The sequence below is a fragment of the Canis aureus genome, chromosome 29 (assembly GCF_053574225.1).
Source record: "Canis aureus isolate CA01 chromosome 29, VMU_Caureus_v.1.0, whole genome shotgun sequence".
NCBI classification, from domain to species: Eukaryota; Metazoa; Chordata; class Mammalia; order Carnivora; family Canidae; genus Canis; species Canis aureus.
Window position 1 is genome coordinate 16361221 of NC_135639.1, and position 15288 is coordinate 16376508.

At 43.9% G+C, this 15288-nt stretch overlaps 2 long non-coding RNA genes across 8 annotated transcripts in view; one reads left to right on the forward strand and one right to left on the reverse strand.

Annotated features, from left to right (window-relative positions):
• The first annotated feature begins 298 nt into the window (after window positions 1–298).
• Window positions 299–15288, forward strand: part of LOC144301085 (uncharacterized) — a 159747-nt gene continuing 144757 nt past the window's right edge. For 2 of the 7 annotated variants that reach the window (XR_013367816.1, XR_013367821.1), the window contains exon 1: window positions 304–816. This is a non-coding gene — a long non-coding RNA (uncharacterized LOC144301085). Of the gene's footprint in view, window positions 817–15288 lie in introns of all 7 variants that reach the window. The other 5 variants (XR_013367817.1, XR_013367819.1, XR_013367822.1 and 2 more) reach the window with 5 other exon arrangements.
• On the reverse strand, window positions 877–2043 carry LOC144301087 (uncharacterized). Its single transcript, XR_013367824.1, has 2 exons — window positions 1899–2043; window positions 877–1137 (listed from the first exon to the last, which is right to left on the reverse strand). It is a non-coding gene; the product is annotated as an uncharacterized LOC144301087 (long non-coding RNA).

Below are 15288 nucleotides of genomic sequence, written 5' to 3' on the forward strand. Positions count from 1 at the left end.
CCCGGCACCCACCCCACCCCGCTCCCACTCCCCCGAGCCAGCCCCCGGGACCTCGCGTCAGGCTCCTGCAGCCAATCCGGGCAAAGGCACGCCCCTCTCTGGTTCACCCCCCCCCCACCCCCCGCATCCGAACTCCCCGCACCCCCCCACCCCCCCACCCACCTCCTCCCACCCGCCGTTCGGCCGCTCGGGGGTGTCCGGGGCAGAGCGCCGCCCCCGCGCCCGCCGCGGTCCGCGAGCTCGCCCCTTGCAGCGCCCGCCGGGGCCAGGGCCCTGCGCCCCCCTTCCCGGCCCGCGTTCCCGCCGCCCCCGCAGCTCCCACTCTCCCCCTGCCCCTCCCCCCTCTGGCATCCTCTCTACCTCGGGGGCCCCGGCTCCCTGCGGAGCAGAGCGCGCGCTCCCCTCAGCGGGGAGGGGACCCCGCCGTTCTCCCGGCGCCCGAGCGCCCGAGCGCCCCGCGCCGTCCGTCCGCCGGGGTTGGAGGAGTGGGGCTGCGAGGCCGTGTCTCGGATCCGCAGCCTGGCAGAGTGTGCGTAAAACCCTTCCCCCGTCCGGAGGGGGCCCAGCCAGCCCGCGTCCCGCCAGCTCGGGGGGGATCGGGGGCGGGTGTTGGTGGTTAGAGGAAACTTTCCAGCAGAGCGCCTTGCCGGAGCGAACCGCGCATCTGCCGAGATCGCTCCCTGGGCGCCCCTGCAAGCAGCTTCTGTTCCAGAGCGGTAGGAGCAGAAGGGAAGCGAAGGTTTGTGCGTCTGACCGCTAACGCTGAGGACCGGTGGGAAAATCACACACCCCTCGGCCCCCCCAGCTAATGAATGTGTGAGTATGATGCAACGGCGTGTGTCGATATCGGAAAGAGAGGCTTAAGGAAAACACAAGTGTTAACGCAGGATCCAGGACCCCGCCCCAAACACAGGACACGTTTAATTGCGTTTCAGACCTTTTCACATTCGGCAGTAACACCTGCGTTTTGTGTTTTACTACTCAAGATGTGACTTGATATTCTGAGCTGGGTCAATACAGACGAAAAGGCACCGGTAGTTTTGGTTGACATAACGAGCTGACATTTCGGGTTCCTCGGGCTGCTCCGTGGCTTTCTCCTTTGCCCACGTTCCCAGATTCTGAAAACTCTAGCATTAGCTTTGGAGGGATGAGAGCAGAAAAATACGTAAATACTCAAGAGGATTAATAGTCCTATAGCACTTAAGGCTCCATCAGTGGTTTTTGAGTTGGCCAGTGGATCCGTTGGAAATTGGGGAGTCGTTAGCCTATCGGTGGGCGGGCGGGATCCTGTGTGGGGGAACAGCCACGCGGAAGGCGCAGTGTATAGCTGCTGGACTGCAAGCCCCCCCCCCCCCCCAATCCCGCCGCGTCGGAGTCCTCAGCTCAGCCTTGAAAATAAAAAGCCTTTAATGGAATCCTTGAGAAGTAAACAGCTTCTAATTACCCATGTTAAGGGTGCATGAAAACATTATGCAATGCTCACAACACCCTTCTAGCATCGGAGTAAAAGGAAGAGGGTCTGGAGGGAGGAGCATCCACGTCTGGACCAAACTCATATTCTTACCTTGAGGAGAGAGAGACTGGGTTTGCACAGCTACCCAAGTCAAGAGCTAAAAGCAAGGCTTTACTCAGCTTATAAAGTCCAGCAGTTTTAACCACCTTCCCTTACTTAAATCCAAACATAAACTTGCTTTAGGCCCAAACTGGATAATCAATCAGTGTTGGAAGGCAGGGTGGGTGTGGGTGTGGGTGATTTGTTTATTCACCCCTGCGCCAGGACTTGTCAGCCTGGTTCTGCCAACTTGGGGAGGTGGTGAAGGGGGGAGAGTAAGGAAAGGAGGGGTGCCAGAAAGAGGGGGAGGAACAGGGGGCTGCACCCCGAGTTCAGCCTCAGTTACCTGTCACTGCCAACTCGCGTCTCCCTCCCCCTTCAGGCTTCCTTCTGTGGCCGCCCTCAAGAGGCAGACTCAAAATAGCCACGGGGTTGGAAAGAGTTGCGATTGTCGCTGCCCAGGAAAGGGGTTCTGAGTGCTGGGCCGTGGAGCGAGGTGGAGGGAATGTGGGGAGGAGGCTTTCTATCCTGCACCGTCCCTGCGTCAAGAGGTGTTACTGGAAGAGCGTGTGCCAAGCCCAAGTGCCCGTGATGGGCCAAGGGATTGCATTTCTGTGAGCGATAAAGCCAGAAGGTGGTTGTAGATTTCAGTGCGAGGCCCCGGATGCCAGTACATTACCATAGGGATACACGTCTGTGTCCTTGTATGTGTACACGCTATGCATAGATCTGAGCATTTGTATGCATATGTATAAACCACGTGTCAGGACATGAGATTCGGATTGAAGCTTTTTCCTCTGCTCACTCAGAGATCCATCAAACTCCCCCCAGATTTCTGGATAATAAATACATTTAATCACAGATATTCAAAACCAGAAAGTTATTTTTTTTAAGATTTATTTATTTGTTCATGATAGACACATAGAGAGAGAGGCGGAGACACAGGCAGAGGGAGAAGCAGGCTCCATGCAGGGAGCCCGACGTGGGACTCTAGGATCGCGCCCTGGGCCAAAGGCAGGCGCTAAACCGCTGAGCCACCCAGGGATCCCCAGAAAGTTATTTTTTTTTTAATTTTTAAATAAATTTATTTTTTATTGGTGTTCAATTTGTCAACATACAGAATAACACCCAGTGCTCATCCCGTCAAGTGCCCACCTCAGTGCCCACCTCCCCTACCACCACCCCTAGTTCGTTTCCCAGAGTTAGGAGTCTTTCATGTACTGTCTCCCTTTCTGATATTTCCCACTTACTTTTTCTCCTTTCCCCTTTATTCCCTTTCACTATTATTTATATTCCCCAAATGAATGAGACCATATAATGTTTGTCCTTCTCTGATTGACTTACTTCACTCAGCATAATACCCTCCAGTTCCATCCACGTCGAAGCAAATGGTGGGTATTTGTCATTTCTAATAGCTGAGTAATATTCCATTGTATACATAAACCACATCTTTTTTATCCATTTATCCCAGAAAGTTATTTTAATAGGAGTTCCAACATAGGGCTGTGGACATAAAGGGGTCCCTGGCATTCTTGGGGCTTTCTTTCACTTGTACTTATGGAAAAGTTCAGAATAGCCTGCATTCAACTAGAGCTAGCTTTCTTTTCTTTTCTTTTCTTTTCTTTTCTTTTCTTTTCTTTTCTTTAAGATCTTATTTATTCATGAGAGACACACAGAGAGAGAGAGAGAGGCAGAGACCTAGGCAGAGAGAGAAGCAGGTTCCTCGCGGGGAGCCCAATGTCGGACTCGATCCCCAGACCCAGGATCACGCCCTGAGCTGAAGGCAGACGCTCAAGCGCTGAGGCACCAGGTACCCCTAGAGTTAGCTTTCTTTTAAAATAAAATGGTCTCTGATCTCCTTTAAATCCTACATTTCATGACACTTTGGGAGGGAGGAACTTTCGAGCTGCCTTTTTCGGTCCTTAGATGAGGATATAGATTAAAAAGAGAAGGTTCGGGGGATCCCTGGGTGGCGCAGCGGTTTGGCGCCTGCCTTTGGCCCAGGGTGCGATCCTGGAGACCCGGGATCGAATCCCACATCGGGCTCCCGGTGCATGGAGCCTGCTTCTCCCTCTGCCTGTGTCTCTGCGCCTCTCTCTCTCTCTGTGACTATCATAAATAAATAAAAATTAAAAAAAAAATATTTAAAAAAAAAAAAAGAGAAGGTTCACCGTATCCACTTATACAGCTGTTACATGTTGCAAGTTCAAAAGGAATAGCTCCGCCATTTCCCCATTCCCTCCTGGAAACTGCCAGAATGAATCAGTTTTTCGGGACCCCTCATTTGACAGTACTTTACAAAAAAGAACAGGAAGCTCCAAGGATAAATGCTACTAAGTGTGAGGAGAGGTGGTAGGCTTCTTCCTCCATGGTTACTACCCCCACCTCCCTTTCCATCCCACTATCATGGTCTGCATCTGCCAGCCTCTGCATCTCCCTTGCTCAATTTAATCTGGCATGCCAGGGTCAAATTAATAGTTCTAAAACGCTGTTTTGAAGCAGGATGCTGTAAGTTGGCAAATTGAACACCAATAAAAAATAAATTTATTATAAAAAAAAATGAAGCAAGATGCTGTCGAGGTCAGAGACCTTCACTCCTTAACTTGGCATAAAGGTCTAGTTCCAAGTGGCCTTTCCAGCACTATATTGCAGTACAATTGTCCCTGTCACCCTAACTTGCCGTTCGGTGTTCTTTTTCCTTTTTTTCCTTTTTTGGGTCTATACTTGTCTTCTTCCCACCCACCCCCCCCCCATCTGTACTCTTTCTCATTGGGTTCTTTCCACCAAGAATCCCCTCCTCCATCTCTGTTTCAATAGATTCGGCCTTCAAGATTTGGTTGATAAGTTTTTTATTTTATAATCATCCCTGCCCACTGTTTCTGGAAATGATCTCTCCTTCCTCTACCCTACAGTACTTTGCTAATTGCATTCAACAAGGTTATTAACAATATATTGCCTTTCGACACCTCTTGTCATTTAATTTTTACATTTTTCTTTTTTCTTCCCAGACGGATTGTAAGCTCTCCGAGAGCCAAGACTATCCTATACATTTTTATATTTCCCATGTTTATTAATACTTACTTAATTAACTTAAGCTTTGAGTCATAAATATTTCATGTTCAATTTATTAAAATCTCATTATTTACTAGAATGAGAAAGAATTGAGTATTTTTGGAGTTGCAATCTTCCCTAATGCTTAGAATTTACAGTAATAATTCCAATTCCTCTACTCCAGTCCATTTTTTTCATATAAGCATTTCAAAATACTTTGTAAATATAAGATAGGCTCCTGAGATAAATTTATATCATATCTACTCAGTAATGAATAAAATCGGACATAGGTAATAGGTTTTCCAAAGGGGTCACGCAAGCCCACATCAATAAAAAAGCATTACCTAATCTTCATAAATATTTAAGGTGAATGACCTTTTTCCTTAGCCTTCATTTGTGATACTATATATCCAGGATTTCTGCTCCAGGAGACTAGCTGATGACTTGAATCTTGTTTCAGGTTCTAGATTGAATTAAAGGTCTGTACAGCAGCAATTGATAGTAATTACAACCACCTATGGTTGCAAGCCATGAGGTGCCAACACGTTTCCATTCTTGAGCTGATTTTGCTAGAAAATGAGATAAAAATAATAGTGAGTAGCCTGACCGGACAACTTTTGGAATGTGGGCCAAAGGAAGTCTTGGGGGGAGGGCAGGAAATTTCCAAGGGAAGCCCCAAGAAGTGTATCAAAATAGTAAGTTAGCAAAATTTGCCTGGAGGCTGATAATGGGTGGCGGGATTTGTTAATCAGAGCTCCAGTGGCTGTTTCAGGGGGAAGGCACACAACTTTTCACATAAAGCAATACTACTGCTAAAACAGTCACCCAGGGCTAACCAAAGAACAGCCTGCACCTGTGGCTGGCCCTTAAGGTCATATTCCGGCTTTGCAGCCACAGTTTACACAGAGACAAGCAGCTCCATCCACTGTGATAAGAAAGAGGACAGTGTGTAATCATAGCAAAGCCTGGACTCTTTGGAAAATTCAAAAGCTTTCCTCTCTCCCACTTCCTCCCTCTTGGCCACCTCCTCCTCTTCCTGGTGTGTCTAATGAGTACATTGAACAATGCTAGAGCCAATAACAATATTTTTCAAAATTTGGGTGCATTGGAACGTGTTCAGACTTAGGAGGCAGATGATCCAGGTTTATATCCTGGCTTTGTCACTCCTGGGTTTGACCTTCCGCAGTGGCTTCATCTTGAAAACGGATTTACCATGCCCCCCATGGGATTGTGCATAGATTAAATGAGAGAATGTACGTGAAAGCTCTTTGAAATCACATATAGCTCTGTTTATTTGCGACACAGCAAATTCAATCTCATCCAATCCTCATGACATTTCAAAGCATGAAACGGGTCAGACTTTGCTCGTATGAGAAGTCCATTCACTTAAATAAGCTTCTCTTTATCAGTTGGACTCTTCTCTCACACCAGATATTAATATGACTCAGAGGCTGGATAACAGCAAACTATTTTTAAATGCTTCTACCTTTGGCACATCACCTTTTTAAAAAAGTTCCCCCCATCCCACTTTTTTGGTGCCCTTCCTTGGTATGTACCCTATCCTACTTGTTTATTTGAATCTCTTGAAATAAATTCCCTTAAAGTATTTCAGTGGTGAAATATTAGCAGTAAAGGGTTTTGTTTTTTTGTCTTCTCAAGTCAACTACTTACAACACCATGACTAGTAACTTAAAAAAAAAAAAAAAAAGGAAGGCAATGCAATATAAAACTAAAGCCAACTTTCAGAAATTCTGTTCTTATTCAGTTGTATAATGAATAAAAGTGGATCACCGGCGAGCTGCTATCTTACCTTTAGGCGCTCATGGCAATTGGGGTATCATTGCTACACACGGAAAGCATTTGGCCAGAAGTCGTCCTTCAGGGGACCCAAGTCCAGAGCTTGTGGCGACAACAAGCTGTGCTCGTTACTGGAAACTCTAGGTTTCATTTTAACAGGGTCTTACCGTGTTCCAGGTAAAACAATTATGTCGTAACCAGCCCAGGAGTTTGTAACAAGAATCCCCCTCCCCCCCAAGACCTTGTTTTAAGTTTCTGAAAGGTAGGAATGAAGCCTTTTAAACATTTTAGCTCCCATTTATGCTGGCCATAGTTGGTACTTGAGACATTTCTGTGGAATAGAGGAACCACTTCAAAGCTTATGTGTGGTAGATAATCCCAAATAAAAAAAGACATAGTGTTTTCCATTCATCCATGGAACATGGCATCTGGGTCATTGGACTGAATGGAATTGCCAAAGGGAACCAGTGGAAGAAGCTGGTTGTCTGCTCTGCCTCCCTCCAGGCGATAGACCAAATTATTTACATTTCTCTCTTTTTCACGCATTCCCATGAGACACCCAACAGGTGTCTTCTTCCATGTTTTCCACTTCTTTGTATTGTATAGATATTTTTCTAGTTAACTTTCTCATTACTTACGTACTACGTAAAAGGCCATCCAGATGCACTCAATATACGGAGGAGGCATGGCAGGTCCTTTGCCTTGGAATGACTGAGTCTGAAGACACTGGTGAGACAGTATTGCTGCCACTTTGGTTTTGATAACTAGCGTGATCAGGCTTCTTGCTTTGAAAATAAATATCACCTGTCGGGCAGGACATTTATTTTCCACAATGTCTCAGCTTTGCAGCTCCTTGAATAAAATCTTTTAGAGACCTTTATCCCATGATAGATTTGTGTTTCCAGAGCATCATCCCCTAATTAAATGTTGAGGGGGCAATGACCTTCTTAGAGGACCTCTTCTAAATAGGAATTATTTTTACACTGGTGGAGAAATGATTGGATTTTTTTTTCTCCCCGTTTTAATATGGAGAGACTGAAGCATAGGGAGGGAGACGTGCTTGAGGTTTCAAGGAAAGGAAAAGGGAGTTCTTGACTTTCCTGCCTCCTGAGCTAATCTTTAATTACCAGAACTTGCATCCTTAACAGATTTTGGCTCACCTCTGACTGCTTGTCAGCATAATTCAATTGCATGATATATTTGGGACCCTGGAGCAGGTCGTGAAGTAATTTTTTGAATACAAATCTCTGAACAAGTGAAGAGATTCTATCATGCAATGTTTATTTGTATTGTTCAATTGGTTTAAGTATAAGAGATCTAGAAGAATAATCATAGTTAGCCACACAAATGAAATTCTCATTGTTAGTACATTTCAGTGTGAATTTCCCAAAGTGCCACATGAATGCTAACTCCGAAGACAAAAAGAACACCAAAGAAAAGCCAAGCAATTAAGCAATTTGGTTTTTTGTTTTGTTTGTTTTTTAATCTGTAACTGGAAAAAGATTTCACAGAAGACTCTTACTGAGAATGAAAGGCTCAAAAGTTGGGACAACCTTGGGGATATTTTTTTAAAGATTTTATTTATTCATTCATGAGAAACACAGAGAGGCAGAGACACAGGCATAGGGAGAAGCAGGCTCCATGCAGGAAGCCCTATGCGGGACTCGATCCCAGGACTCCAGGATCAGGCCCCGGGCTGAAGGCGATGCTAAACCGCTGAGCCACCAGGGCTGCCTGACTTTGGGGATTTTATTCAAGAGTCTAAATAAAGCTGCTTGAGAGTTTGGAACAGAAAAAAAAAAAAAAAAAAAAAAGCTCTACTTGCGTTGCCATTCCACATCCTAATACCTTTTCCAAACCAGGTAGTCATATATGCACTGAGCTGTGAGGCTCTGAAATGCCGGGGAAAGGCACTAATCTAGTATTGGCATAGTACTGAAAATATTTTTTTTCTTATGCTGAAAATATCTGATTCTGACTTGCCACCATTTCCATCCTGCTCCCTACCTTTCCTCTCTCCTGCTGCAAATTACTCTGCAGCGGGCGTGTTTCACATCGGGACCCCCACCCCCATGACTAATTAATAGAGATTATATATTTTTTCATAGCTCTCTCTTGCAGATGGTCTCGGTTTATAAAATCCCACACATAAATACTCATATATATAGTTTTCGTAAGTCCTCATCTGGGAGGTGACTTAGGATAAAAGTAATTTATTAAGCAAGTTAGAAGCCCCTGAGTAACCTTGCAAAAAAATAATAATCAGTATTTTATAGCATAGCCAGTCTTGATGGCAGATTTTAAAAATATCCCTAGCCTATGCAGCTTTATTCTAGATGCTTTTTTATTACATAATTTCAAATGATGGCATATAAGCAAGATCACACTCATTTTAGGGATTAGTTTTGTCATTTACCTTTCTATACCATAATGATTAAGAATGCAGGCTCTGGAGTTGGACCACCTGGTTAAAATTCCAGGTTCTCCCACTTAGTAGCTGGATGACTCAGAACAAGTTGTTTGAACACCTCACGCCTGTTTCCTCATCTGTTAAATGGGAATAATAATATCCTACCTACTTGGGTGCTGTTTGGGAGGAGCCAATAAGATAGAGCCTAACAGCAATTGCCATAGTCCTTGGCTTATCATAAATGCTTAACAAGCATCAGCACTTTGTTATTTCTCCCCCTGGCACCACCAGCATCTCTACAGATCATGGCATAAAGAGAAAAATCTTCATTCTGTGCAAAACCAAGGGTGGCAAAGAAGGCAGCTTCCAATCAGTGGAAATTGAATAATTGAATAAATGTGTTCTTTTTTGAAAGCGAGAGGATGTAGTAAAGAATCTAATTTGGTAAGTACTCTTTTGGTTTCAAAGGCAAGTTTATTCCTTTGTGGTCATTTAATCTGATTACCGTTCCGCTTGGGGAATTAGAATTTCCTAAACTAATTTTGCATCATGGAAAGGTCATTCCAGAGAGTTCTACCCTATGGTATAACCATATTCCAAGTATATGAGACAACAATGACAAAAGAAAGCCTCACTGGACTCTTGATAGAAAAAATCCTATTTCCCCAGATATAATTGATCCAAGCTGCTGCTTTTTATGGTGTAAATTTATAAGACCTCAAGGAGGCCAGAAGAATCTCTTGTGACCTGCTTTGTGTCAGCAAAGCACAGCCCTTCAGTTCCCCTGAGGACAAGGAGTCTCACCACCTCATCCCCGGAGAACAGAGGGTATAGAAGGAGGGAACAAAAGAAGTTTTTCCAAGTCTCTGAGGTTCGACCCCTAGGAGACTCTTAGACCCTAACTTGGAACTATTAATTTTATTTCAGAACCAATTACAACGTCTTGTTTTTCCGGTTTCTGTTTTTCATAACAGACTAAGAGAAACAAACTGGAGTGAAGGAGTAAGGCAGGAGCAGAGGGCAAAGAGGACATCCGGGAACTGTCTGTTAGAACACAGGGAAACGAGGGATGCCATTTACTGCAGAGACAGTGTTCTGTACCTGCAGACACTGATGAAAGGTTTGGAGGGTGTTTAGCCATCCTCAGACTAAGAAACAGAGTGTGCATTTTAGAAATATCTTTATTAAATAGTAGTATGAAAATTTTGGAACTTTGTATTTTCCAGAACACTTCTGTTACCTAGAAAATGAATGTATATGGACTATTTCATTCACCAATGATGCTGGACCAATAAGGTGTGAATTAGATGGCTAGAAGTCCAAAATCAAGGTGCCAGTTGGTTCTTTCCAAGGGCTAGGAGGAGAGGATCTGTCTCCTTGGCTTGTAGCTGGCTGTCTTCCCTCTGTTTGTGTTCAAATTTTTCCTTTTGATAAGGATACTTGTCATATTGAATCAGACCCACCTCAGTAACCTCATTTTATCTCCATTACCTCTGTAAAAGCCACATTTGGAGATCCAAATAGGGTCAAGTTCTGAGGGATTGGGGGCTAGGACTCCCACACATGTTTTTTTTGCGGGGGATACAGTCAACCCAGACCAAGATGTTACTTGTATGTAAGAAAGTTTGACGCTTTGTGCACAATCTCTAGTCACCTGTGTTTCAAAATGTTTTCTTATGTCTTCTAAGACAGAGGGCAAGCAGAATGATTTCTCAGAGTTCACACTGAAGGTGGCCCCCCAAATAAGTAGCATGCAGACCCCGGTGAGAATAGCCACCTTTGTTGTGGGATTACGGCCAGCCTCAAAATCATGAATGCCGCAGGCTGACTGTGGTCAGATCAAGTTCCCATGTGTGCTAAGTAACCTGGGTCTTCATACAGAGGGGGAGGGATACATGTAAGCCACATCCCTGTTCAGTATGTGTCCCAGGTAGGGTTAAATGCACTGCTCTTTTATAGCTCTCACTACACACCAAGAACCACAACTATGGTCTTGTAAATGAAATAGAAAAATTCAGGTTCACCTTAATAATTCCCATTCAAGGAGAAAAATCAGCCAATGCACTTGGTTGGTTGTACAGACTACTTTTCAGTGGGTTGTTTTGACATTGTGTAGACCTACAAACAGTTGCCCTCCACAGCTGCAACATGGGTGTTATTTTTTTCTGAACCAGAATTAGGGTAACAGACAGCAAATAACTGGGTAGGAGAGATACAACAAACCTTTATAACTGAAGAACAAAGCTGGCCTTTGAGGCAAGATAAACTCAGGTACTCACTCATATAGAACCCATTGAATAACAGGATTTTGATGACCTTGAAGTAATGATTTTGACTGAGAGGGTGATTCAGATCCTAAAATATTGGCAAGCAGGGGTTTGAGTAAGAAATAACTCCCTTCAGTATGTCGATTTAGATTTATTATGGGATCTGAAGCTCATGAACATTCTAATTTTATCCACCCTTAAGTGGTATATCTAATTGTCCTCTGTGGATACCGATGACAGAGCTGAGAACGTTTTAACCTGTGCATGGCCATGGACCAAATGAAACTGACTTTTATGCCCAAAACACAAAAACCAAAAAAAATACAAAAAAACCCCCACCTGATTAAGGTCTAAGAATTCAATCTGAGCATTTGTCTTGCCATTTGATATTGAGAATGGCTCACAGCTGTCCTGGATGCCTCTGCCATAGGAGCTGAATATGGAACCGGATGCCTAAGTATAAAAATGAGGATCTCTCTAACATAGTATGGCATTCTGCATTGCAGTGATGCCAACTCCTCCTGACAGATAAATCTGTTACGTGTGTGCTATGTAAACAGCATGAATTTAGATGTATATGCAACAGTATTTTTAAAAATGTCACATCTAAGTGTTTTTAATGACTGGGTTAGTTCAGTAGAACAATCTTATATAAGATGGTACTTAAAGAAAAGCTCAAATCTGTGCATCTGAGTATTATTTAGTCATCTGTTTGTGCAACTATATTTTTAACTTAATTTATGATGAACAAATAGTCTTTCTGAACTCCCAAGCTGTGTTTCCATACTTCAGTTTGGTTTATTTTCCTCTCAATTTCCTTCAGAACCCATTACAGAGAACTTTCTTTGGAAACTTCATAAAGTTAGCAGCATCCGTCAGAAAGCACCAAACCAAACAACCAAAATTAAAAACTGAGAATAGAATCATAGGGCATATGCATTCTTTCCAAGGCAATGTAACAGAAACAGATCTCTGTCACATTCTCTCTTTCTTTTTCCTGTTTCTCTTTATCTTTATTGAAAACATCATCTGTGGCCATGTAGAACGCCTACCAACACTTCTGAGTGCCAAAGAATGTTTATATTTTTGTTAATTGATGTGTCGTATTGTTACCGTATTAATGGTAATATACAGCTGTAAAAATCCACTTGCCATGGGATGCAGGATAGTAGGTCTGTATGAAAGACTTGGACCCTGTCTTCAAGAATTTTATCTTTAGAGAGTTTCCATCCCTTCCTTCCTTCCAATTTCATTGAGGAATAATTGACAAATACACGGTGCATATATTCAAAGTATACGCTGTCATGATTTGGTATACATATAGGTTGTGGAATGATCACCAGAATCAACATAGCATATCTGTCACCTCATATAGTTAACATAGGTAAGTCTTTTTGATTTTGTGGTGAGAACACTCCTAATCTGTTTCTATGAACTTTTGTTTTCATTTTGTTTTGTTTTAGATTCCACGGTATTTTGTCTTTCTCTGTCTAGCTAATTTCACTGAGCGTAATGCCCCCAGATTTATCCACATTGTCGCAAATGGCAGGATTCCCTCCTTTTTCATGGCTAAATAATATTCCATTGTGTCTATATGCCACATTTTCTTTATCCCTTCATCTGTCAAAGGGCATTTAAGTTGTTTATACATGGCTATTGTGAAAAATGTTGCAATGAACATGAAAGCACAGGTATCTCTTTCAGATCCTGATTTCAATTCTTTTGGATATGTACCCACAAGTGGGATTGCTGGATCATAGGGGTAGTTCTATTTTTAATGCTATAAAGAACCTCCATACTTTTTTCCATAATGGCTTTGCCAATTTCCATTCCCAACAACAGTGTACCAGGGTTCCCTTTTCTCTGTGTCCTCGCCAACATTTGTCATCTCTTGTCTTTTTTATCAGACCCAACCTAGCAGGTGTGAGGTGAAATCTCATTGTGGTTCTGGTTTGCATTTCCCTGATGATGAGTGACAGATGTCACTACGGATTGGTCAGAGCCAGTGACTAAACACCAGGCATTATTCTAAGGGTGTCATTTGCAACATCATACTTAATTCTTATAACAGCCTTATCTGGTATTATGTTTGCTTTGTAAAGGAAGAAACTGAGGCTCACAGAAGTTGAGTGATTTGCCCAAAGTTTCACAACTAGTAAATGGCAGAGCAGGACTTTCAACTCAGGTTTGTGTGACTCCAAGACCAGAACTCTTGACCACTCTAAAATAAGGCTTCATTTTATTTTTTTTTTTCTGTTTTGAAAGAGCTTCATTTTTTTTTTTGAAACTAAGATCCAAATTCAACTGATAAAAGAAAATCTTAAGTGAATACTATGCATAATGTCATGTCAATTATTTCCATGTTTAGCTTTTGTAAAAACTTCATTTGTAAGGATGTTTTCCATGAATGCACAGGGCTAGTTCCCCATGAGTTACCAAATTCTGCCTGTTTGGCATATCGTCTCTTCTGTTACCATGGCAGGTCTGCCTCTCAACTTCCTAGACAGTCAACAATCATGGCCTCTCAATACTTTCAAAATTTTGTTCCAATTTCTGTGACCAACAGGGAGAAAATGACCATTAACTTGGGGTGCCACCATCGGGAACAACATTGGCGAATGTTGGACTCACTCCCTAGGATCCCTTTCCTCAGCTGGGGCCCAGGCAGCAAGCCAACCTTTCATCCTTAGAGTTTTGCCAGCATGAGTCAGCTAATCCTATATCCCCTCAATCCCATAAATCAGGCTAGGCTCTCCAGCAGATTCTCTTAAAGTCCCCTGCTTGGTTTGAGGGCAGTGGGAAAGAGCCACTCCTCCACAAAGAGCCTACGAGTGACATTTAAGCCACTAGTGAAGACCCTCATGATGAGACTAGGCCCCTGTGTAGTGTTTTGGGTCACCCTCTGCATGGATGGTCTGGCTCCTCTCTTTAGAATGCGTGGGTGCCTAACAAACCCTCAGTTGTAGAGTCTCAGCCCACACTGAGCATCAGAAAAGTCCTCTGTTAACATCCTATTACCATAGTTCGGGAGTTTTTGGCACTCAGTTGTAATCAGAGTCATGGTGGAGACAGTGAGAGAAGGGGAGGGATGCCTTAGAAGGGTGTGTAGGGAAGTGAGGCTGCCAGACACGAGACGGGGCGCTAACATTCAAAGCCACACGGTGACGAGTAACCCACTACCTGGAGAAAAACATCCCAGATGCTGAGGTGAGACCCTGGAGATGAGAGACGACCTAGAAGAGAATTCTGTTGAGGAAGCAAAGAGAAGAGAGCTTCAAGAGAGGGGAGGGTATAAAGGACCAGCTCCTAGATACTCAAAGAGCTCCTAGAAATCAAGAATGAGAAGACCAGCAGCTCAGTAGAAAATAGGCAAAGATCAGGATCAGAGAGCCCTCGATGAAAGAAAGGTGGCCCCTGAACATCTGCAGAGATGCTCAGCTTCGCGCCCAATATGGGATCCCAGGTGAAAACTACTCGGGGGCCCATTTCTCACCTTGGAGATGGGCAGACACGGCGGGGACAGGCAGCTGTGATGTGGTGCTGATCAGAGCACAGTGTGATTCCACCCCAGCGAACGCGGCAGCCGCCACCCAAACCACACACTAAGTCCATCTTGGACACAGAGGGCCCCTGACTGGCCTGGAAACACATTTCCCTTCTGGGTTCTAGGACAAAAACGTCTCCGATTTTCTTCCTGGGCCATTGTGTTCGCTGACTATTCCTCTTCAGCCTCTCAGTGCCAGGCTCTGGGCTCATTCCAGAGCTCTCTTCTCCATCTCCACCCTCTCCTTGTGTCACCTCATCCAGTCCCATTGCCTAGTTGTTCTTTTTTTTGGGGGGGAGGGAGCATGGTAAAATACCTGTTTTATATAAATTTCACCGTTTTAAAGTGGACCATTTAGTGGCACTTAGTACATTCACATTATTGTGCAACTGCCACCTCCACCTGGTCCCAGAGCATCCCCCATCACCCCCAAAGAAAACCCTGTACCTATTAAGTGGTCCCTCCCCATTCCCTCCTTTCTCAGCCCCTGACAACTACTAATCCCACTTCTGTCTCCGGATTTGCTTCTTCTGAATGTTCTGTATAAATGGAATTATTCACCAGCACAATGTTTTCAAGGTCTGTCTACTTTGTAGCATGTGTTCGGGCTTCCTTCTCTTCGGGGCTGAATCGTATTCCATTGTGTGGTTATTCTGCTTTTCATTTA